Raw genomic sequence first — 26595 nt, 5'->3', positions numbered from 1 at the left:
GAAACAGTGACACAACCATCTCAGCATGTGCACTGTGGTAAACAGTGACACAACCATCTCAGTATGTACACTGTGGGAAACAACATAACCCTCTCAACATGTGCACTGTAGGAAACAGCAACACAATAATTCTGGAGTGTGTACTGCAGAAACAACAACACAATCATCCCAGCATGTGCACTGTGGGAAACAGTGACACAATCATCTGAGCATGTGCACTGTGTGAAACAGTGACACAACCATCTCAGTATGTACACTGTGGGAAACAACATAACCCTCTTAACATGTGCACTGTAGGAAACAACAACACAATCATTCTGGAGTGTGTACTGCAGAAACAACAACACAATCATCCCAGCATGTGCACTGTGCGGAACAGTGACACAATCATCTCAGCATGTGCACTCTGGGAAACAGTGACACAACCATCTTAGCATGTGCACTGTGGGAAACAGTGACACAACCATCTTAGCATATGCACTGTGGGAAACAGTGACACAACCATCTTAGCATATGCACTGTGGGAAACAACATAACCCTCTCAACATGTGCACTGTAGGAAACAACAACACAATTATTCCGGAGTGTGTACTGTGGGAAACAACAACACAATCATCCCAGCATGTGCACTGTGGGAAACAGTGACACAATCATCTCAGCATGTGCACTGTGGGAAACAGTGACACAACCATCTCAGCATGTGCACTGTGGGAAACAGTGACACAACCATCTCAGTATGTACACTGTGGGAAACAACATAACCCTCTCAACATGGGCACTTTGGTAAACAACAATATATCCATGTTAACGTGTGCGGTGGGAAACAACAACACAATCATTCTAGACTGTACACTGTGGAAAACAACAACACAATCATCCCAGCATTTGCACTGTGGAAACAACAACACAATCATTCCAGAATGTGTACTGTGGAAAGCGGCAACACAGTCATCTCAGCGCGTGCACTGTGGGAAACAACAACACAATTATCTCAGTATGTGTGATGTGGAAACCAACAACAAAGTCATCTCAACATGTGCGCTGTGGGAAACAATAGCACAATAATTTCAGAGTGTGTACAGTGGGAAACAACAACACAATTATTCCAGAGTGTGTACTGTGGGAAACAACAACACAATCATTCCAGAGTGTGTACTGTAGAAAACAGAAACACATTCATCTCAGCATGTGCGTTATGGTAAAACAAAAGCACAATCAGCACATAGTGCAAACTGGGTGAAGGAACAGCACATTTCCTCAGAGTGTGCATAAAATTATACAAAAAGACTGTACATTTTAACAAATAAAACAAAGAATTTGTAAATATTCCCTGGGTTTTTAGTAATTATTGGGGAGACACAGTGTCCCTCTATGAGAAGAAAGGTGCTGTCATTCACATATTCACAAAACGTTACCCATACTTATGAGATTGATATAGTCTAGTGCTGGAACCACACAAGCATATAATAATTTGGCATAGAACAGTAAATGATAATGAAAGATCTTTTTTATTTGTTAAAAAAGGCAATAGTTGTTTATACTTCAACAATATGACATGCACATTATGCTTTTAATACAATGCCTACTGCTCGTTGGTTTCACATTACATTTGCACACAATTTTAATGAAATAAATTTAAAAAACATATAACAATACCATTCATATAAAATATCATAAATAAAACCCTAAATAGGGGTGTCGACGCGTTTCGGTGGATAAGGCTCTTGGCCCCACCTTCTTCAGGACAATTAAAACAACATGGATCTGTGGATGAAGGAATCCAGAATGAGAAACCATACTTATATACAGTTGCACCTTGATCATACATTTACATTTAGAGATATATTCTCTGCTTTACTATTTGCCACTTGTGGTTATCACTAGACTAAAGTTGTTTGGTGACCACCCATTAAAGGTTCTCATTCATAAGCCAAAGTAGCCACCCCTTTGCACAGCCAACCTTTTCGTTCAGAAGTTTCATACCTGAGCATATTCAGGTCCATATTCATAATTATTATTGGATACGTTCTTGGTCAAGGTCTTGTCACCGTATTCTTTATGCGGGCAATTTAAATCGACAGGGACCTATGGATGAATTTATATCATAATTATCCTTATTCCATTTGTGCATGATTCATAGGATATAGTTTAACTTAAGTCATACCTGTGTTCACTTATCACAGTGACTTCTCAATTCCTATATTATTCATCAAACTTCATGGTAGGACGAATTATTTCACGATCGCTTTTTTCAATTACGACCTATAGGGAATTGTAAATCATCACTATACATTTAAGCCTTATATTTATCAGAAGACATGCCTTTATAGAGATATTTTTATTTTTAATTATAACACACCTGTAATTCCTTATCTGTTTATCTGGACCGGTGTAGACAAATAACAATACAAACATCTCAGGTTATTTACTAAAATGCAAAAACAATACAATCATCTCAGAGTGTGTATTATTTAATACAAAAAGACTGTATATTGTGAAAAATGACAACACATTCAAAGACTTCAGCCTTTCCAGAGCGGACACTAATGTAAACAATAACAGTCATCTCAGTGTGTGCGATCTCGAGAATACCGAGTCAATTGTTCCAGAGAGTACAACAAAAACAGAACTACATAATACTGGCACTTTGCAGAACAACAGAATAGTTTCTTTTCTGTTATGTTTATGTTAGTTACAATCTTACTTCTAGCCTGCAGGATAGGAACCTCTCTTGACCTACTGCTACGGTCCAGAGCTCTGGGCCCGATTCACAAAAGTAATCTGAGACAAAATCCTAACTTTACAACTTTCAGTATTCACAAAGGGCATTTAGGAGTAGTAAAGTTAGGAACCCTAACGTTACTACTCATAAATGCCCTTTGTGAATATCGAAAGTTGTAAAGTTAGGATTTTGTCTCAGTTAAACTAAAGTTTTGGTCTTAAGTTTAACTTAGCTTAAGAGAGAAGAAACACAAACAAAGGAAAAAGGATAAGAAAGACAGAAAAAAGGTGAACATGCAAGAAGGTAGGAATCTGCAAGAGTAAAATAAAGGGAGAGTCTTGTAGTGGATTAAAGAGGCATGTAGAGGATTCAAGGCTAAAGGTTTTTTGTAATTTGCACATTGACATTCAGTAGTGCTGGCCGTGGGCTTCTGAACAAACTTTAAAGCACTTGCACTTATTCTTTCACAAATTAAGCACACACAAAAGTATGCAATTCATTCAATTTGACCCAACAACTGGCGACAATTCAGACTCACCCGCTGCTCCACTGTGTTCTGGTGGTACCTCCTGCTTCCTGCAGCCTGATTTGCAGGCAGCGTGGCTCCCTGCCTTTGTGCCCCACGGATGGGCAGCCAGCCGGCCTGTCGCGTGCTATGCGGCATTCAGGCTCCCTGGAGCTCACCACTCGTACTGCCTATGCAAGTGGTGAGCTTTGCTGCCACCTCCTGATGTGCATGATCTGGCAGCGAATTGAATGCTGCTGGTGTCGGCAGGCCTCATGGCAAATCACACAGTACCGGCCCACCTGCTGCTGTTGCCTCATGCTAGACCCAGTAAAGAGGCCGTCGTGCAGCACAAGCTAGATGCTACAGATCTGAGGCGGTGTGGCTCCTCCCAAGGCCTTGCATCCATCATCAGTGATCAGCCAGTCTGAAACTTTACTCTGTGTGTGAGTACTCTGTGTGAAGCCAGTTCGTACACTCTACAGGACAGTGGGGATCTGAGGGCATTCTGGAGGCCTATGTGGCATGGACATTGCCTGCTGCACAGTAAAACTGCCTTTACAGTGATGGTGGACCTAGACCCTGAAGATTGCTGGAGTGGGCGAAAGTATGTGATGTTGCTCAGTGATCAAATCACTTCAGTCACATACTCAAAACACCATGTCCGCCACCACCCCAATTGAGCCCTTCCTAATCAATGGTCCCCCATCAGCTCAAAAGGGGAAAAAATGGATAGAGCACCTCAAAACTTATGTTGCAGCTGTGGCATTAGAAGACGTCCGACAATGTCTCATTCTCCTGCACCTGGGAGGGGCAGCCATATACAAGCTGAGAAATCTGTACCAGAAGCCAGTGCACTGCTCACATATGGCACATTTAAACGTGCGCTAACAGCCCATTTCGAACCGCTCGCAAATCCTGACTACAAGAGTTTCATACTACACCAAGCCAGTCAACTCCCTGACGAGTCAGTGGGTGCTTTCTAATCATGCCTGAGAAATCTAGCTAACACGTGCATGCTACTAGATGAAAAGAATGAAATCTAAGCCCAATTCATTCAGGGATGTTTATGTTCAAGTTCAAGTTCTGGAATTTGTATAGCGCACTACTCACCCAGAGGGTCTCAAGACGCTTGAGGGATGGTGGGAGCATTATTTATCGAATAGCCAGGTTTTTAGCTGCTTTCTGAAGTAGGGGTGGTTTTGAGTAAGGCGAATGTGAGTGGGGAGAGAATTCCAGGTTTTGGCCGCTAAATAGGAGAAGGATCTCCCTCCCATGGTGGATCTGTGGATGCGCGGAATTGCAGCGAGGGCTTGACTGGAAGATCTTAATTGGCGGGTGGGTTTGTAGAAGGACAGTCGTGTGTTGAGGCATTCGGGTCCTAGGTCATAGAGGGCCTGGTGTGCGTGGGTGAGGAGGCGGAACGTTATTCTCTTGTTGACGGGGAGCCAGTGGAGTACCTTCAGGTGACCGGAAATGTGAGCTTGACGGGGGATGTCCAGTATGAGTCTGGCTGAGGCGTTTTGGATGCATTGGAGTTTTTTCTGAAGTTTGGCTGTGGTTCCGGCGTAGAAGGTATTTCCATAATCCAGTCGGCTGGTGGCCAGTACGTGGGTGACTGTCTTTCTTGTTTCGGTGGGGATCCAACGGGAGATTTTTTTGAGCATGCTTGGATGTTGAAGCATGAAGATGAGACTGCATTGACTTGTCTGGTCATTGAGAGGGAGGAGTCTAGGATGAAGCCCAGGTTACGTGCGTGATCTGTGGGTATGGGTGCTGTACCCAGGGCCGGTGGCCACCATGAGTCGTCCCAGGCAGAGGGGGAAGATCCTAAGATGAGGACTTCCGTTTTGTCGGAGTTTAGTTTTAAACGGCTGTTCTTCATCCATTCGGCTACTTCTTTCATTCCTTCGTGTAGATTGGTTTTGGCGGTGTTTGGGTCTTTGGTGAGGGAGAGGATCAGCTGGGTGTCGTCTGCGTAGGAGATGATGTTGAGGTTGTGTTGTCGCGCGATGGATGCGAGGGGGCTCATGTAAACGTTGAAGAGGGTGGGACTGAGAGATGATCCTTGTGGTACGCCGCAGATGACTTCGGTGGCCTTTGATTTGAATGGGGGGAGGCGGACTCTCTGGGTTATTCCGGCGAGGAACGAGATGATCCAGTCCAAAGCTTTTCCTTGTATTCCGATGTTGCTGAGGCGTTGTATGAGGGTGCTATGACAGACTGTGTCGAAGGCGGAGGAGAGGTCAAGTAGGATAAGGGCAGCTGTTTCTCCGTGGTCCAGTAGTGTTTGAATGTCGTCTGTAGCTGCGATGAGGGCGGTTTCGGTGCTGTGTTTGGCTCGGAAGCCGGACTGTGAGAAGTCGAGGGAATTGTGGGATTTGAGGAAGGCGGCGAGCTGATTATTGACGGCTTTCTCAATGACTTTGGTGGGGAATGGGAGGAGTGAGATGGGGCGGTAGTTCTTAAGTTCAGAGGGGTCTGCTGTGGGTTTCTTCAGAAGGGCGCTGAGTTCGGCATGTTTCCAGCTTTTCGGGAAGGTACCAGAGTTGAAGGAACAGTTGATGGCATCGCGGAGATGGGGTGCGATGATGGAGTCTGCTTTGTTGAAGATGTGGTGGGGACATGGGTCGTTTGGGGAACCTGAGTGGATGGAGTTCATCAGGCGGATGGTGTCTTCTGTAGTGATTGGGTTCCAGGCGCAAAGGTTGTGAGAGTGTTGTTTTGGTTCGGATGTGGGTGGAGTGGACTGTTCTTCGGACTGGTTTTCAAAGCTGTTATGTATGTCGGCGATTTTGTTGTGGAAGAAAGAGGATAGAGAGTCGCATAGGTCTTGGGAGGGAGTAATGTCGTTGGTGCCGGCGGTGGGGTTGGTAAATTCTTTGACGATGTTGAATAGTTCCTTGCTGTTGTGGGCGTTGTTGTCGAGTCGATCCTTGAATGCTGATTTCTTGGTGGATCGGATCAATTGGTGGTGTTTGCGGGTGGCGTCCTTGAAGGTGGTCAGGTTGTCAGTGGTTGGGTTTTTTCTCCAGGTTTTCTCGAGGGTGCGACATAGCTTCTTGGATTTTTTAAGGTCATTTGTTGAACCATGGGGCCTTTTTGCTACCTTGTTTGATTTGGTGGTTTTTCAAGGGTGCTAGTTCGTCAGCGCTGTGGGTGATCCATTGTGTGAGTTTTGTGGCGGCTTGGTTTGGGTCCGATGAAATGGCAGGAGGGTTTTGGTTAAGCGATGTGGTGAGTTGGTCTGTGGTAATTTTATTCCAGTTTCTTCGAGGAATAGGTTGTGGGGGGTTGTGGGTCGTGGTCTTTTTGTAGCTGAAGTGGACACAGCTGTGGTCCGTCCAATGAAGAGCTGAGGTGTGATCGAAGGAGATGTATTTGCTGGAGGTGAAGATAGGGTCGAGCGTGTGTCCGGCTAAGTGGGTGGGGGAGTCAACAAGTTGTTTGAGTCCGAGATTGGCCAGGTTGTCCAGAAGGGTGGTGGTGTTGCTGTCATTTTTCTTTTTCAGGTGGAAGTTGAGGTCTCCCAGTTGGATGTAGTTCTCGGAAGAGAGGGCATGTGGGCTGATGAAGTCAGTGATGTCTTCGTTGAATTGTGTGTGGGTTCCTGGTGGTCTGTAGATGAGGGTGCCTCTCAGTGTGGTCCTGGGGTCGGTGTGGATCTGGAAGTGAAGGTGTTCGGCGGCCGCGAGGTTGTCGTCGGAGCTGGTCGTGATTCGGATGGTGTTCTTGTGGACGATGGCTATGCCTCTTCCTGTTTGGACGGTGCGGTCTTTTCGGATGATCTTGTAATTGTCCGGGATGGCTATGGCGATGTCGGGTGCTGATGAGGCGTTCATCCATGTTTCAGTAAGGAAGGCGACGTCCGGCGATGTAGTGTCGAGTAGATCTCAGAGTTCAGTGGCGTGTCTGTGCGCCGAGCGGGTGTTCAGCAGGATGCATTTCAGGTGGTTAGAGTCGGAGCTGTGTTTGGGGTGAAGTGGGTTTGGTGTGGGTTCTGATGCAGGCGAACTTGCAGGAGTCGCAGGCGAATGGTCCATGGGTGTATCCTGGGGTAGCTGTGCAGCATTCTGGTGTGCGTCCGGGGTTGAGGGTAAGGATGAAGGCGGCGTCGTACGTTATGTGGGTGGAGGGTGTTTTGCGAGGACCAGGGGGTCTGGCGCTGGGCGCCGTCCAGGCGCGGACGGGCGTAGACGGGCTTACCTTTGGCGTGCCTTCGGCGCGCATAGGGCGCGACCGCTGAGCGCAGGTGCATCTGTCATATGTGGATAGCGGAAGGGGAGGGGCGAGGGGGGATCAGTTGGGAGGCGGGAGCGGGGTGGAGACCCGGGCAGGGAGGCACGCAACAACAACAACAAAAACAAAATGGCAGGCAGCCTAAAACGAAATAGTGAGCCAATGTGAAGCAAATGGCAGTGGCACGGTATAGTCAGGCGCACCTTCAAATCTACAGGCAGGCAAATGAACTTGTACTAACAGCGCACTTTGACAATCTAGCCACACGATGTCTGAATGAATAAAAAATAAAATAGGCAGTCAAGGCAGTCTAGCGCTACGATGTTACCATGAATGAAATGAAAGGCAATTAAGGCAGTCTAGCGCTACGATATCACTGTGAATAAAATGAAAGGCAATTAAGGCAGTCTAGCGCTACGATATCACAATGAATCAAATGAAAGACAATTAAGGCAGTCTAGCGCAACGATATGACTATGAATAAAATGAAAGGCAAATAAGGCAGACTAGCGCTACTGTGTCCAGCAAATCAAATGAGCAGATTAATACAGCAAGAGCCGCAGCGATGCGCTACGATACCAGGCTGCAAGGCAGGCAGGGCGGGGAGCAGCGTGGGGAGCGACCGCGTCTGTGGGATACAGGACGGTCACGGTTATCTGTAAAGCTGAGAGAAAACATTCTTCAGGTTACAGGAATGTCCATAGTGAATACACTGACAATAGGTAGGTCCAATGAGCTATCCAAGATGCGAGCAGATCACATGGAAGCAGCATTGCAATACTAAATCAAGAGGGAACCTGTCAACGTCATTGCTATCAGAAACCATGAAAAAAGAAAAACACGAACCAAGCCCGGTCCTGCCCTTTAAACATGCTATGGATGTGGAGGTTTATACCCACACCAAGGACCATGTCCTGCAAAAGGAAATAGATGCTACGCTTGCAACAAACTGAATCCTTTTGCAAAAGTATGCTGCTCCTCAACGCCTCAGATGGGTCAGAGGATGAGGGAGACATGGGTGACGATGATATTTAAGGGACAATCCACGTCATTCATGCCATGCAGCCAGAGGGATGCTCCCAGAAGCACATCCCGAAATGTAGCATACTTGCCTTCAGTGTACTTCAGGAAAGTGTTGATGACTTGGTAACCAGATTTGTACCTCTGTTTGAGTGCATAGGGTGCCTTAAAGACCTTCTGATACACCTCCATGTTTTTGGCGTGATCTAGCCTGTGGCATAGAAATTCCGTAGAGTGACTTTACACCTGAGGCCCAAGGTGGAGGAAGAACTGACCAGATTAGAACAGCCCAACATCATTGAGAGGGTCAATGGACCAAGCCGTAGGTGTCACCGACTGTTGTAGCACGCAAACCCAATCAACCAGTGACAATTCGGATATGTTTTGACATGCGCCTCCCAATCTAGCCAATAAATGAGGACTTCGTCTGACGCCGACTGTCGACGACATCGTAGCAGAAGTAAGTGGCTCCAAGTGGCTCTCCAAGATGAATTTGTGAGCTGGATACATATCACCAGCTTATGCTGGATCCCGAGTCTCGGCCATCACCACTTTCTTCACCCGCGTAGGCCTGAGAAGGTGCAAGTGCCTCCGTTTTGGTGTCTCTAGTGCAGCTCAGGGTATCCCAGGACACTATAAGGAGGCTGCTGGCTGGTCTTGAAGGAGTTCTCAACGTCAGTGATGACATCATAGTTCATGCCCCCACGTTGAAAGAACACCTCAATCATCTGAGAGCCACATTCCAATGCCTACAAGCCAATGGACTCATGCTTCACAGGGAGAGGTGTGCTTTCTTCCGGAAGGAAAGAGCATTCTTCGGTTATTGATTTACCCAGAATGGAGCACTACCTGATCCAGAAAAAGTCCAGGACATTCAAGCAGCACCAGCACCCACCACCTACCACCATTATGGGAGTGAGAAGTTTCCTTGGTATAGGTACATACCGTGGTCCATTAATTCGAAACTTGATGGACCTCACAGCCCAGTTGAGAGAACTAACAAAAACCAACTCAATCTGGAACTCAGGATCCGAGCAGGAAACGTCCTTCCAAGGAACAAAGCTAGCATTGTCAGCTAACACCCCTCTCATGTACTTCAATCCTGCCCGTGAGTCAGAACTCTCGATGGAAGCAACCCCTATTGGCTTTGCGGTACTGTTCAAAAAGCAGAACAATGGGGAATGGGTTCATGTTGTGTACGCCAGTCATGCGATGACAGACCCTGATTAACGCTATTCGCACATCTAAAAGGAGGCCATTGGCATGCACTGGGCTGCCATCATTTCCACTTGTATCTATATGGCCAGCCTTTTGTTGTTCATACAGATCACAAACGCCTTATTTGACTGTTCATGGGATCATCCTCAAAACCCCCGCCAAGGATCAAAAAGTGGATCTAGCAACTACAAGAGTATCACTTCATGGTTGTCTACCGCCATGGAACTCAGAATCCTTCAGAATATTTATCAAGACATGCCTGACCTGCCACCAAGAGTGACAAGTTGGATGGTCCTTGTAGAATGTTCCCATCCACTTCCCATCTCACTGGCTGAGCTCGTCAAGGCCGCAGTAACCAATGAATGTCTGCAGTTGGCCACCTCCGCTGTAGTTTAAGTGCAATAGTGCACCTTACTCAGCAAGAATTCCTATCAGACTGAAGAAGCCAGACTGATGTTAGCCTCCCTGCATAATGTTCGCTCCAAACTGGCAGTGTCTTCTGATGGCTGTCTTCTAATAGGTTCCCATCTAGTAATTCCTGTGACCGTACAGCAGGAGGTGCTTGACCTCGCTTGCGAAGGTCAAGCGGTAATGGGCCCATTTTTTGCCAGTCATGTTATTAAAAAAGAAAATGTTTAATTGCCACTTGTTCTTGGGTATGGATAACCCCTTGCCCATTAATTATGAAACTGAAGAGAGTACTCCTGAACAAGTGGTGTATTATATATTTTCGTTGTTCAAAAACAAGATCCAAAGTGTAAGAAGTTTAAAACGGCCATTTTGTTGAAACACAGATTATTGCTTAATTTTTCAGTATTTATTCGACAGCATGACAAAAAAATGAAGCCCCTTCAGTGAAGCACAGCCAGAGCTAACACATGTTTTGCCCCGTATTGCCGGTAAGCCAGCGCTTTCTCAAGGTTGAGAAGATTAACAGACATCATAACATAGACATGACAAAATTGCAAATTACTAGAATTAAAGGGGAAGAAAAAGAAGATACAAATTGACAAAAATTAAATACTGGACAAGAAAGGAAGATCTTCACATTGGACATTGGATGGCCGCAACCTGCTTTAAACACAACTCCAATAAAACTGAGGTCCTGCTCTTCGGTGGGAACACTTCCTTTTGGTCTCCCTCCTTCTGGCCACCTGAACTAGGCTCACTTCCTATTCCAACAAAGAAAGAAACGGTTTTGACTCCAAGCTTACATTTTGAGGCCATGTGAACAATGTCCCCTCTGCATCCTTTTACACATTAAAGCGTCTTAGAAAAGTCTTTCCGTTTATACCTTTAATCTTTGTAAACTTCTCGTCTCAGCTCTGGTCCTGTCCAGAGCTGATTAATGTAATGGTCTTTTCATTAATCTAAGGACAAAGTGAATACAAAAATTCAGATTGCGCAAAACGCTGCAGCTCGTATTTTGCTTGATATTCCCAAGCACAAATCTGCTGCTGCTGCACTTAGACAACCACACTGGCTCCCAGAAAAAAATGCATTGAGTTTAAAGCTCTTTGCATTGCTTTCATAACGGTACACAGTTCAGGACCCACTTTTTTCAAAGAGAATTTCCAATGATACGTTCCCACCCGGTTGCTTTGGTCTAAGCATGACCAAGACTTGGTGACTCCTAGGTTTAGGAAAACCGTGTGGGGTAGCAGAAGTGTGTACGGTTATTATAGGCAAATTCTACCAATGGTAAAGCTTGATCCCATTGCCTGGAGAAGTTGGATAGAAGACATGGGAGTGTGTTCTCTATGGACTGATTGACTTGTTTTGTCTGGCTGTCAGTTTGCGTGTGGAATGCCGAGGACAGAACCACTTCTATGCCTAGTTTGTTGTAAAGTGACTTACCGGATTTCAAGGTGAACTGAGGGTCGCGGTCACAGATCATTTTGGATGGTAAACTGTTGAATCCTTTATAGAGACTCTGGTAGCCAAGTTGGTAACTTCAAATCTTCTTTATTATCTCCATGTCAGAATATTAATAATCTTAGTCCAGCCAGCTCTAAATGGGTGCAAGTCATGTACCTACCATGCACCAGCCCCACCAGGAGCAGCCTGCCTAGCTGCTCAGCCCATCTTCAAGTGTCATCCACACATCCACTCTGGGACCCAGGCATTCCACACATCACAGTCACACCAACATTCTAATACCATCTCTCACTCTGGCTGAGCAGCTAGGAGGACCCAGGCTGATTACACATAAGTGCAATACTCAGGATATAACATTATCCCTTTCCTTTACAAACAAAACAACAATAGCAAATAAAGGAATAAAAATATACACACGTAAGCAGTAAAATTAATAACTCCGGGATGCAACATAAAGAAAGACATCTCAGAAGAATGAACAATACAGATCCAGAAAATATGGAAATAATGTAACAACAATATACTTGTGCAACAATATCCTCCATCCTCCCCCATAGAAATTGTAAAACATTAAGAAGCGTAGTGTTGAGAAACAAGTACACGAAACAATAAGATACAAGCTGTAAAACACTGTACTGCAAAATCCTAGGTAAAATACCCAGCAACACATAACCCAAATGGAAGGGAACTTCTACGACATGGACAGAGACCCATGACCCTGTGTGAAGGGGCTAGCACCCAAAACACACAACCTAGTTGTACAATTGTACTGCGCGCAACTGAAAGTGGGGTGTACCCTGGCTGTACATTAGTACTGCGCACAACTGCTAATGGGATATAAACACATATCCAACCCTGTGAAAGGGTTACACACAATGGGATATAAACCCATAACCAACCCTGTGTAAAGGTTAAACCAAAAGATTTAGTATGGGAACAAAGCCAAGACCCAAACTTCATATGGAAGTCACTAACAGGGACTCAAACCCAACTCAATTCCATGAAAGGGATCAACTGTGATGAGCCTATACACAAACCAATCACACAACTAGGAATACGGCATGTCAAAAACGTATCCCTCACCTAAGGAACAACTGTGAAGCCACCCACCAAACACAAAGACGACCACAAGGCTTGCACTGCGTAAAACTGTGGCATATTTACCTTTGACATCACTACATGTTAAACAGAAAAATTGTATAATTCCTGAAACAAATCCAATAACACTAGAAGTAGTGAAGTGTGCCCCACGCCGGTGAGCGATCTCTCACCCGAGTTGTGCTGCAATTCATAAATGCAAGAAATACATCACCACATAACATGCACCAAAACTCGTAAAGCAAGACATTGCAATAGTGCAAACGTAAAGAATGCTAAACAAACATTAAACTGTAATGAGATAAAAGATAACAGGACACTGCTAATCTAAATTTAGGATGAGCTCCAACAATCTCATAGACTAGTTCTAGGCATTCCTTGGTTCCCTGTTATAATACCCAGATCCACTAGATGGCACACCAGATTAAAATTCGATATTTACCATTAGTCTTTAGCTGTACATTAATGTATATCACTCGGAACGAGACTCCGTTAACTTACTGCCTAAGGTACAGCAGTATTGACGTTCCGCCTTGTGTCCAGCGATGTTGTTGGCGGAAACAATCTTGAAAATAGTGCTAAATGCTGAAACACCCCACAAATGAAAGATTGAAGAATGATGTGAGACGTGACAGACACACTTACTTCGCAGACCGCCAGTCAGTTTCAGATAGACCGAGCTCAAGTGTGACAAACAGTGAAACTCTGACCTCTGATCCGGACGTTTTCCTCACGCACGGAGATGACGTGCTAACAGGTCCAATAAGATTCACCGACTGTATTCTCGATGACGCATGCAGGACAATCGCCGATTCTATTACAGAACCGGAGGCATCTGATTATGCTTCTCAAACTTTACTGCATCAAAATAGCAGCCAATGAAAATGTACCATTTTCACAACCAAACAATAAATTACTACATTTCCCATGAGTACCATGGTATAGGCACGCCCCCACAGTCCATAAGAACCCCTTGCGTGCACTTCACATCCTCTTTCTTTGCTGCTCAAGTCAGAGTTAAGTGCACCTCCCCTTTGGTTCCCTCACTCTGCTTGTGTATGGGTTTCCTGTGGGGTTTAATGTACTTATTGATGTGCTCATTAAGGGGCAATTTCTTGCACTGAGCGGGTCGTCCCGCGAGTTCAGGTGGTTTGCATTTAACAAATGTGTAGTTTATGTGTACTCTGTGGCGCGTTAGGCTAGGGCGCTTTCTCTGACCTGCTCGAACCACTTTTCTGAGCCGTTTGTTCTGGGGCTGCTCCCGCGGGACCACGCGCTTCTGGAGCGCCGAGGACGGCGGTCTTTGACCGGCAGGGGGGCCGCCGCGCACATCACAGGAGCCCGGTACCGGCAGACTGAAGGCGCGCAGAGGCTTCCCTAATACGCCCTGACGCTCAGGCCGGGTGGTTCTCGGCTGACGCGCGCGCCCAAATCGCTTACCAATTGGGCTGGGTTTTAGTAGGATTGGTAGCGTTTTGGGCGGCGCGCCTCGGTCTGATTCCTCGGCTTTCAAGAACGCATTTTTCGCGCGTTCAACACACCGGCAGGACCCCCTGTGTGATCGCCAGCGCCTTGGAGCTGCTGGCTGTAATAATAATTGGGGCCCGGAGTGTGCACACGCTCAGGGAATATAGGGCCCAGGTCTCTGACCAGTTGATTACAGCATTGCTGAGGGAGTTTGAGAAACATTCCTATCCTAATATCTACTACAGTGTGCTTGGGCTGACCCCCCCCCATTACCCCCCAGGTTGTAATTTTACAGTACTTTCAGAGTGTGCCTTCATCATGGAAGGTTGGGTGCAACACCAAGATGAGGAGTATAATGATGGGGAGGAGCTTATGACTGGACAGCAGGATGCTGTTCTTGAAGACAATATAGTGGAAGCATTGGATGCCTCGGTCCAGGCTTCAGTGGCTAAGGCTATTGAGACGAAAGTCCCTCAGACAGTGCAGCAGGCACTTGCAGTGGCTCTGCGCCCCATAAGAAAACAGCTGGAGGGTTTTGCGAAACGCCATGGTTATGAGGGGAAGAAGAAACAGAAACAGGCAGCCTCTTCTTCCGCCGCAGGCTCGGCCGAGCAACCACAATGGCCGCATGCGCATTCTTTGGCTTCCCTGCCAGCGAGAGGCTCGTCGGACCGCCCTTCTATGGGTGGGAAAGCAAAAGCGAAAAGACCGATAATTATAGATACAGATACCACTACAACGAACACCGACACGGGTACCGATACGGATACATCAGAGGAGCATCCTCCTCCTCCGAAGAAGCCGAGAGTGGAACCGAAGACAGCGGAGGACAAGGTCAAGACCTTTAGCTTTGATCCTTCTGAAATAGTTCACCCCCGGTCTTCGGACTGGGTCCCGCCTCCGGCGGTCTCCGAATACCTACATGAGAACCTCAGGAAGGGCTTCGGTAGGGAGGTTCGTAATCGATTGAGGTCGGAGTGTCCGCGTCCTGAGGTACCGGATAGTGTGGCTGACACACCGGAGATTGATGCTAGCATGCTCACATTCTTGAAAAAAATTTCAATGGACCCCAAGAGGGGGCTGGATAGGGCTTGGCGGGGTTGCCAAGACAAGATGCTGGACGTCGTGGGGCCCCTCGCGAAAATACTGGAGATGGCCTTAAAGGCCAAGGAAGGAACGGAAGCTGTAGATCCAGATATACTGGCGGGCTGGGCACAACGAGCCATTTGTCTAGTTGGCAACGCCAATTGCGCAATCTCATCGGAGAGGCGCAAGTCCCTACTGCTCAGGATGGACAGCAATCTAACAGAACTGGCGGAAGCGGAGCCGGGTCCCCTGGCAGGGGGTTTCCTGTTTGGTGACAAGTTCGTTAAAGACGTCACAAGTATGTGGGAACATTTACCGCCTTGGATAAGGCTCAGAGTGGGATAAAGAGAGCCCTTACCCACGGGGTTTTCAACAGGGCCGGGCGAGGCGGGGGTCGCTCGTCAGGCTGAGGATACCAGCAAGGCTCCCAGCGTGGAGATTTTGGTCGCGGGCATGGAGAGTGGGACTCCACCCGCGGTGGCACCTTCTACCCATCCAAGCGAGGATTTAATAGAGGACGTTTCCAGTCGGGAAATAATAGAGCGAACTTCAAATCGCATCAGAATACCGGTGAGTGTCACAGATGTTTCCCTTCTTCCATTGGGGGGGCGCACGCAGCATTGCCTGGCGCAGTGGCGAGCTTTGACGCAGGATATGTGGGTTTTACAGACCGTCCAAGGTTTTCAACTGGAATTCTATTCCCGCCCAGCGCAAGCGTTTCCCCCTCCACCTCTCCATTTTTCCCAACTAGATCACAGTTTCATAGGCGAAGAGGTGGCAGACTTGCTGAAGAAAGGGGCGATTGCTCGGTGTCTGAGAGGTCCTCGAGCTTTCTTCAGAAATGTCTTCATTGTCCAGAAGAAAGGGGGTGGCAACAGGTTAGTCCTCAATCTCAGGGATTTCAACCAATACCTAACTTACAATCATTTCAAAATGGAGGGTATTCATCTACTCGCAGATTTGCTGCAGGAAGGGGATTGGTTTGTCCGCCTGGACCTCAAGGATGCATATCTGTCTATTCCAATTTTTCCTCCTCATCGCAGGTTTCTACAATTCATGTGGGACGGCCAATTTTACGAATACTTGGCTCTTCCCTTCGGTCTCTCCTCGGCTCCCTGGTGCTTCACCAAAGTGATGAAACCAGTGGTGGCATACCTCAGGGTAAGAGGAATACGACTGATCATATACTTAGACGACATACTGCTCATGGCGCAGGACCAACTCAGTCTTTTGCGACACCTGACCATGACTACTGCGTTACTCCAAAGCTTAGGGTTTGTGATAAATTTGAAGAAGTCGGTGATGGTTCCAACACAGGTAATAGACTTTCTGGGGTTCATGATCGACTCCCGGACAGCGCAACTGTGTCTTCCTCAGGCCAAGTTGCGGGACTTGAAAAAAGAGATAACAAAGTTGCTGGAAAGCCAAGTAGTAACCATCAGGACGCTGGCCAGGGTTGTGGGCATACTGGCATCGTCCATTCAAGCTATCTTCCCAGGGCCCCTGCATTACAGGGCTCTCCAACGCCTCAAGATCCGGCATCTACAAAGGGGCCTGTCGTACACCGACTCGGTTCCCCTGACGGAGGAAGTACGTACAGAGCTGCTGTGGTGGCTCAGTCACGTGGATGCCTGGAACGGCAGGGCAATCTTCAGATCTCAGCCAGAGGTGGTAATCGAGTCCGACGCCAGCAGGTGGGGCTGGGGTGCGCGCTGTGGAGAGGTCTCTGCAGGCGGCAGATGGTCGGCAAAGGAACTCGAGTTGCACATAAATTGTTTGGAACTACTGGCGGGGTCGTTTGCGATTCGCACATTATCCCCGAGGCAGACATCTTGTTGCATCCTCCTCCGTTTGGACAATGTGTTGGCGGTGAGGTATATCAACAAGTTGGGCGGCACGAGATCGTCAATGCTTGTCCAAATAGCCAAGGACTTTTGGCATTATTGTCTCCAAAATCAGATCTCGGTGGTAGCGGAATACATCCCGGGACAAGCCAATCAGGTGGCGGATTGGAATTCCAGACATCTGAGTGATTACAGCGATTGGAAACTGCTTCCGCGTGTCTTCCAGTGGCTACAAGCGACATGGGGGCAGTTCGAGACGGACCTGTTTGCTTCCAGATTGACATTTCAGATTCCCCGGTTCTTCAGTTGGAGACCGGACCCGTTGGCAGCGGCGACGGATGCATTTCTGCAGGACTGGTCGCAGGGAACTCAGTATGCCTTCCCACCCTTCCTCTTGATCCCCAGGGTGGTGACACAGGTGGTCAGGCAGAAAGCGGAACTAGTCATGGTGACTCCGTGGTGGACGTCGCAGGCATGGTTTCCCAAACTCTTGCAGTGGAGCTGCGATCGTCCACGGATGCTACCGGACTCGAGGTGGTTGTTGCAGGGCCCTCAACAGGAGCAACACCCGTTGCTGTTAGAGGGCAGGCTATCGCTGATGGCATGGAGGCTTTCCGGGAACAGTGGCAGTTGCCAGGAGTTTCGAGCAAGACTGCCGACTTCATGAAGCAGGCATGGGCACCTTCCACCAGGAAACGTTATTCCTCGGCCTGGAAGAACTGGGTGGATTGGTGCGTGGGACGACATCTGGATCCCGTGGGGGCAGAGTTGTCCCAAGTCTTGAATTTTCTGTCGGAAAAGGCAGGGGACGGTTTAGCGTACCGGTCGGTCAATAATTTTCGTTCGGCCATTTCGGCGGGGCATGCCCAGATAGACGGGAAACCGGTAGGCATGCACCCGGTGGTGTGCAAATTGTTAAAAGGAATCAGAGTGGCCAACCCTCCCAAACCCAAATATACCTGGTTGTGGGATGTGTCTCTAGTGTTGTCCTTGCTTAACAGTTGGCCGGTCAATGCTCTTCTGTCGAGGAAGCAATTGTCGGCGAAATTGGCTATGTTGCTGTGTTTATCGTCTTGCAGAAGATCTTCGGATTTGAGAGCACTCGACGTAACAGGTAGAGTGTTTACCCCGGAAGGGGTTTCTTTTCATATTACAGGACGTACTAAAACTTTGTCTAGAAACATTTCGTACAATTCTTTTCCTGCAAATGAAAAATTATGTGTGGTTCATTGTTTAAAAACTTACGAGGAATGTACCAAGGCCTTGAGGCCGCAGGGTTGCACTCAGTTGTTAATTACTGTTCAGAAACCCTTTAGACCAGTGGTAGCTGCCACAATAGCCAGATGGCTTCGCTATGTGATGAATGAGGCTGGTGTGGATACACAAATTTTTGGGGCTCACTCTGTGAGAGGCGCTATGGCGTCAAAGTCATATGGACTGGCGTCAAGTATCCAAGATATCATGCGTTGTGCAGATTGGTCATCAGAATCAACGTTTAAAACTTTTTATTATAAGCCGGTGGGAGATATTACTTCAGTGGTATTTACTCAGCGTTAAACTAGCATAATCAGAAGCCTCCGGTCCTGTAATAGAATCAAAAATTTGCTAGCATTCGCGACAAGAATTTTCAATTCTATTAAGGACACGGAGGCGAGGATTATCCCACCCGGCTTAATGTACAGTATGTCATACGCTTGCCCACCCGTGTATTCAGTGATTACGGTGGTGTTATTTCCTTTATTTCAGGAGCTGAGAAGAAATCGGAATGAAAGACGATGGGCGTCATGATGTTAAATCTGAGGATGGTTCTTCCAAGTTGGAGGATTGTTATTGTTCAAGTTATGGACTGTTCGCCTCAAAGAAAGAGGATGTGAAGTGCACGCAAGGGGTTCTTATGGACTGTGGGGCGTGCCTATACCATGGTACTCATGGGAAATGTAGTAATTTATTGTTTGGTTGTGAAAATGGTACATTTTCATTGGCTGCTATTTTGATGCAGTAAAGTTTGAGAAGCATAATCCTCGCCTCCTTGTCCTTAATAGAATTGAAAATTCTTGTCGCGAATGCTAGCAAATTTTTGACTCCCCTCGAGAGTTCTTCTGCGTCATCATAAACTTTTGGAGCCTGCCAGGTAAAGAGCTCCTAGAGTAACGGACTTTTCCCAAGGTTTAACAGGCGCCAGAGACAGCACGTGACCAGGACACGGAACGAAGGTGAGCGCGTGCCAAGACAGTATCCTTTATAGAGACTCTGGTAGCCAAGTTGGTAATTTCAAATCTTCTTTATTATCTCCATGTCAGAATATTAATAATCTTAGTCCAGCCAGCTCTAAATGGGTACAAGTCATGTACCTACCATGCACCAGCCCCACCAGGAGCAGCCTGCCTAGCTGCTCAGCCCATCTTCAACTGTCATCTACACATCCACTCAGGCACCCATGCATTCCACGCATCACAGTCACACCAACATTCTAATACCATCTCTCACTCTGGCTGAGCAGCTAGGAGGACCCAGGCTGATTACACATAAGTGCAATACTCAGGATATAACATAAACCATGCAACGTTACTATATTATAAATACCTGACTTAACTCAGGTGCTGTTGGTAGTTTCTTTAGGGGTATGAAGTGTGCCATTTTGAATAGAATGTCCACCCCCACCAGGATTGTGGTAAAAGTATTGCTATCTGGGAGACTTGTAATAAAATCCATTCTTATGATGTGCCAGGGTGTGCAGGTGGTATGGTCAATAGTAGTTGAAATCCTGCAGGAACTGTAAGAGTGGACTTGTTGTGGGTACAGACTGGGCAGGTACTAAGATTTGCCTTTATGTCTCTATGCATATTTTCCCACCATAAGTCTTTTCTGGAGAGCTCTAGTGTCTTGTCCCTGGGTGTCTAGCTAAAGTACAGTCATGATTCCATTGGATAATTTTGTGTTGACATTTGTCTGTGGGGACGAAGTGTTTCCTATCATGAAGAAGGAAATTATCTCTTATAGCATGTTTTGTGGTTTGAACCCAGATGTGAGGATCTAATTATTGGTGCTCGCTTTACATGTCCTTCATGAAGGTCTCAACCTTTGTGACAGTGACTAGATTTTCCACAGGAATAATACCAGGGGGTGGGGTGGAGGATCCAGAAAATTAGTATGACCTAGTCTAGACAGAGTGTCTGACTGAATATGTTTGGCACCAGGGCAATATGTGATGGTAAAATCTAAATTAATAAAGAAATGGGGCCATTGCATTTGCTGTGTAGTCAGTACATTGACAGAGCTGAAGAATTGCAAGTTTTCTATGGCCAGAAACAATTGTGACTGTGTGTTTCGCACTTTGGAGGTAATGACAGCATTAGGTGAAGACTAATTTGATGTCTAGAAGCTCTCTTCCTGCCACTTTATTCTTTTGCTCTGCCTGAAGGAGTTTCCTAAAATAAAAGGCTATGGGATGTAAATGACTAGTGTTTGGGTCCTTTTGCAATAATACTCCTCCTGCGGCTACCTACAAGAGGTTGGCCTCCACATAGAATTGCTGGTCTATGTTGGCGTGTTGGAGAATTGGTGCTTAAGCAAATTTATCTTTTAGGATGGTCAATGCCTGGTCATCTGCTTGAGACCAATAAAAGGCATGACCTTTTTGTAATAGGCGTGTAATAGGTGTCACTATCGATAAAAATTAGCAAACCCAAGTATATGCTGGACTTCCTTTACAGAAGTGGGGGACGTCCAAGCCTTGATCACTCCCACCTTCTTGGGATCCAGTGATTCCATCAGGGGATAGATGTAACCTAAGAATTCTATGGATGACACATGAAAGGAATATTTGTATATTTTAACAAACAGGTAATTTTCCCTGAAGCATTGTAGGATTGCTCATACATGTTGCACATAGTCTAGTTCAGAAATGGAATAAATCAATATATCATCAATATAGACGATAGCAGAAACATCAAAAAATTCTCAGAGAACCTAATTGATGAAATATTGAAGTGCCACTAGGGCATTACATATCCCAAGGGGCATCACTGTATATTTAAATAGTCTAAACTTAGTTTGATAGGCGGTTTTTCATTTGTCACCCTCCTTTTTTCAGATTAGGTTGTAGGACCAGCGCAAGTCTAGTTTTATATTAATAGCAGAGTTCCTAACTTGGTCAAGCAAGCCTGGAATTAAAGGAAGGGGATATCGGTATTTGATAGTGATCTTGTTCATCAATGTTCTCTCTAGTTGTTTTCCTCTGTGTGTGGCAGTGTAAGGTCTTTGTGCGCTGCAGCCAAGGCTATGTGCGCTAGGAACCGGACTACGCATGTGGGTGCAGGACAAATATTAGTGCAGATTGTGTGAGTATATATGTTAATCGCAGCACTGCAATTAACATAAATACTTCTCAGAGGCACACAATATGCCCCGCGCAGGGCCAGCTTTAGCGCTGTGGAACCCTATGTGATAACGTTTGTTGGCGCTTCCCAATGACCACCTCTGCCAGTGATTCCATCACTATTACCCTTTTTTTTCATGATACTAGCCAAAATATTATTAACAAGCCCTAATACAAAAAGACCACGCACATCTAGCTCTCTCTAATACAGCAGAATCACTAAGTTAATTAAATGAGCTGAATAAATGAACTCCTCCCAAAATAGCAATTTTTTTATTATTGTTTCAGACAATAAAAGCATAGTTTCATAGTATGATAATATGTAAAAAGGCAGCATTAAAATGTAGCTGCACATATAACCAATCAAACTATTAGCTTCCAATCCACCCTTACTAACACCGACTGCCACATATTTTTCATTGATTAATTTGCACAATTTAGTTTCACAGAGGAAATAAACAAAAAATGAAACTTTTTACAATTAACTTTTATGCACAACCATGACAACAGACATAGTAATAGAGACTAAGCATATGACTTTGCAACATTTCAAAACACATCTCATCAGCTGAGCAACCCAGCATTTTTTTTCTCTTCATACGTAAATCGTGCCTGTAGCTGAAATACAAAGAATTTCTGAAAAGCAAACGAAAACAATGCTTGTGCACAACTTTTAAAATATGCATTTTCAATAATGTGGCATAGTGCGGCATTATGCTAACCAAATCACACCCATGTTAAGCATTATTTTCGAAATAAACTATTTTTTCTGGTATTGTTTAGGGATACCTCCAAGTTGTATATTGGCTTATCTCCTTAAGAACCCTTTTATAGTCTCTTTTAATCAATGGTTGTTAGCTGCATAAGATAAATAGGCAACAACTATTGCTTTTTTGTATATACAATTGAAAATGCTTCAGTTCTGACATGATTGACCGTGAAAGAACTATAACTAATCTCTATGGTTTTATCAAAGACAGTGGCAGGAGGGAACAAACTGTAAAGGAAGGAAGCAGGCAGTGGAGTGTGTATAAACCAGGAAAGTTCTTCACCCACAGAATAAAATGAAATGTGTTCACATACACCACATCATTTCCATCCCAGGAGGCTTGATAAAGGAAGGGTTGACTAACAACCTATCCTGCAAAGCATAGTTTGAAAAGATAGCCTTCTATTGATGTTATAAAATCTCAAAGTTTCCCGAAAATAGTGTCACTGCTGAGGTACAAAAAACGTCCAATCCAGAGGTTGCTGTCAATGCGTTGTCCTGATTTATCCAACTCTGTTGCGCTAAGATCCTGACCAAGGCATTGTTTTCGCACATAATCTGCTGCTATATGAACATAAGAAATACAGCAAGTCTACAAGCACAATGTGTGCATTCAGAATCACCTGAAAGCAAACGTCGTGCTTTAGATGTGCTGTATTTCATTTTGGTAAAAGGGGCCGTCTGCGTGGCAAATTGCAATCCTTTGTTAAAGTGGTCATGTTAATTGCAGTGCATGATGGGCGATGTAATTAACATGAATACTTAAACAAAGGCATACAATATGCCCGGCAGCCACGCCCTTTTAACAAAAGAAATGCTGCACTTCCAGGCTGCACTTGCTGCTGAACTTACCAGCTGCTGTGCGTCTTCACATACGACACTACGCGCTTGAAATGAGACAGGTGCGCATGCGCCCCTTACAGGGGACATTGCCCTTTAGCCCACACATGCCCTCAGATCCCCATTCTTTTGGGGCACAAAGAACAATGGTAAGGAGACAGGGGAGGTGAAGTGACGAATAAACGCTGTCTCCAGTAAATCATCCAAATATTTCTTTAAGTATTGAGTCTTGGACTCTGTCAAGGCATAGGCTCCACTACATGATAGGGTGGCCCTGGGGAGGAGATCAATGCAACAATCATAAGGCCTATGTGGGAGCAATTGAGTTGTTTTGATACGATCAAAAACATCTCAAATATCATAATATTCTTTGGACAGTTTCTGGGGCTCCCTCTTCCTAAATAAGGGCACAGTGTAAAGGTGTTCTAATCTCCCGAGTCTCTTGGTAACAGGTGGTGGTGCATAGGTGGGAGTCTATTGTAACTGTGCTATATACCCAATACATTTTTGGGTTGTGATATTCCAACCAAGGTATGCCCAAAATTACGCCAAATGTGGGAGTATCAATTAGGTCAAAAACTAGTTTACCCGTGTGCCCATTTTCACAGACTAGGGTTAGAGTCTCGGTTTGAAAGTGAATTACCCTGAGGACAATTCAGACTCATCTACTGATCAAACTGGTTTTGACTTTGGGATTATCGTTAGGCTCAATTTAGTAGCTAGGGACAGGTTGAAGAAGTTCCCGGTTGCCCCGGAATCAATGATCATGGATAATACATGCCTTTGTTGAGTTGCTAATACCACTGTCACCCTAATGGTAAGGTGGCGGGGAACTCTGTTCCCTATGTCGGTCAGATGTTGCAAGATCTGTGTGGCTACTCTCCGCGAGACGATCTTGTTTCATGACAAGAGCTCTAGTTTATCTGTTTGTGATTGGGACTCTTCGTACTGGCCTACAGGTTATTTTTGGGTTTTATAGTACGTTCAGTGCACTCAGCTTGTGATCTCATTGTCAAATGACTCAGACCAAAACTTCCAGAATGATTTGGTGGCCATTGCTGATTGGATGGTGGCCACCCGCTTACAGCTGAATGCTAACAAATCTGAGATTCTTCTCCTAGGAAGAAACACCTATTTATGGAGCGATCACCGGTGGCCAGCTGTGTTGGGGCCATCCCATCGCCCAAAGAGACGGTAAAAAATATGGCTGTCTGGGTTGACTGTGCTTTGACTTTCCAGGCACAGACAAAGTGAGTGGCTGGTGACTGTTTTGGACTGCTATGTGGACTTAAGCCACTTCTCAGATTCGTCGACGCCTAAACTTGATAGATCATTAGCCAGTGTACCATACTTTCTAGACTGGATTAATGCAATTCCCTGTACCTGGGCACCAACAAAGTAGGGATTAATCAACTCCAGAGGGCAAAAAAACGCAGAAAATGCTGTGGCTCAGACTATCTTTTTCCTCCCTAACTCCTGCACAGTTTCTAACCTTCTACGTAAGCTCAATTGCTTCCAGGTGGGAAAGAATCCACTTCAAGGTAATGTGTATTTTCCAAAGAATTCTGCATGCCCAAGCTCCCACCATTCTAGCCAATCTCCTCACTCCTTATATCCCTAACTGCTCACTGTGCTCCTCAGACCAACACCTAGCATGTGTTCCAGGTGTCAGAAGAAAACGGGCAGAGTTCGGTAGTTCCATCTTCTTGCTTCTGCCGTTTGGAATGCCCTTCCTGGTACCATCAAAAGCAACCAGAACCATGGGGCTTTCCGGAAGGCAATAAAGACCTGGCTGTTTCTGGCATAAGACTTGTCTTTTGTCTGGTCATTTTGGAATCAACGCTGGGATGCCCCGTTGCTGGGGCAGCCATGCGCTCTATAATTCCTGTAACATAACATAACATTCATGAGCGAAGTGTTAGCCCTTACCACAGTAAAGGCACAGGTATAATCTGCGGCGGCGTTCTTTTTCATCTCTGGATAGTGGACCATTTATGCCTCCAGATTGCATTGGTTCAGCCTCTGTCATCTTATTATCTGATTCTTTCTTTTCTGTTTTTAGAACAACTATCCTAGGATCATGACAACTTTTGTCTCCATTTTGTTCGCCAATTCAACGGTCTGATTTCACCACCAGATCAATAAATACGGAACAGCCACCCGGGAGGTCCCTGATTTGTTATAGGGAATCTTTGAGATACAAGGACGTTCTTTTCTCTTCTGCCCATCATGTTTCAGCTACTAAACGATTGAAAGTAGTTATATAATTTAGCTGGTCTCTGTATCCCTATCAGAGGTTTATCGCTTGGCTGGAGAAATATGTGTTTTTTGAACAGCTTAGAGATAGCTGCTTTGAAAGCAGGATAACTGTATAGAATAGGGTCATTGTTTTTACAACCAGGGGGATAGCCAAATTAGCCACCACCCCTCCCAAATAGGAAATTATAAAGGCTACCTTGCTGGAGTCGTTAGTGAAGACCTAGGGTTTGCATACAAATTGTAATTGGCATTGACTCATGAATGCCGGAATTTTAGTGCAGACACCATGAAAGCATTCTGAGGGTGCTAACAGCACCCGACTACATGCAGTGACAGTTGTGTGTAAATTTTTATCTGTGAGTGGAGAGGCAGTTTTGTGGAAAGGCTCTCCGAAGGTGGGGGAAGTAAGAACTGGGCGAGTTTCTATTGGCGGACGTCTCGCCATTGTGTAAACTGGACCTTACAATTTAGCAATTCCTCTATAAGTGTGAAGTTTTCTATTTTTAACCCATTTTTTCTATCTGTAAATGTTGAACTACCCCTTCTAGATTACCTTGTTCAGTCATATCTGCAGATAGGCCTTGGGCCAAGTTGTCTGTGGTAATTTGGTCTAGGCTGGTCATAAAGAGAACACTTTTGTTATGGCTTTGTCTTCTCTGTTATAAGCCACTCACCTGAATCCCAGGTGGTTCTGGGGGGACAACACTGGTTTCCCGGTTTCCTCCTTGGGTCTGTGCCCAATGTCAGGGTGTAATGCTGTATCGACCACAGGCCCCACGGTGAAAGGGGGTTGGGGTTTGCAAAGACACAAGATACTGTGGTTCTCCTCCATGGCAACTACAGTGAACCTCGCAAGGGCCCATCTCAATTCTTATGATGCACCCACGCTCTACCACATCATCAATCACTCCCTGGCAACCGCCTCATACCTTGATGACTGGAAACAAGCTGAGATCAACCCCCTCCTGAAAAAACCCTCGGCGGACCCACCGACCTCAAAAACTACAGACCCTTCTCCCTGCTCCCGTTCCCAGCGAAAGTCATGGAGAAAGCCATCAATAGCCAACTCGCCACATTCATCAAAGAGCACAACATCATTGACTCCTCCCAATCCAGCTTCAGAAAAAGACACAGTACGGAAAGCACCCTCCTCGCCGCAACAGACGGCATCCGTACATTACTGGACAAAGGAGAAACAGCAGCCCTCATCCTCCTCGACCTCTCAGCAGCATTCGATACAGTCTCTCACCGCACCCTAATACATAGACTCCA

At 45.9% G+C, this 26595-nt stretch overlaps 1 protein-coding gene across 1 annotated transcript in view; it reads right to left on the bottom strand.

Moving 5' to 3' along the window:
- LOC144773620 (TRPM8 channel-associated factor homolog) overlaps positions 1–26595 on the bottom strand; it is a 206026-nt gene that overhangs the window by 111114 nt on the left and 68317 nt on the right. The window lies entirely within an intron of this gene.

This window comes from Lissotriton helveticus, chromosome 8, assembly GCF_964261635.1.
Source record: "Lissotriton helveticus chromosome 8, aLisHel1.1, whole genome shotgun sequence".
In the NCBI taxonomy this organism is placed as follows: Eukaryota; Metazoa; Chordata; class Amphibia; order Caudata; family Salamandridae; genus Lissotriton; species Lissotriton helveticus.
This window is presented reverse-complemented; position numbering and strand designations above follow the sequence as displayed.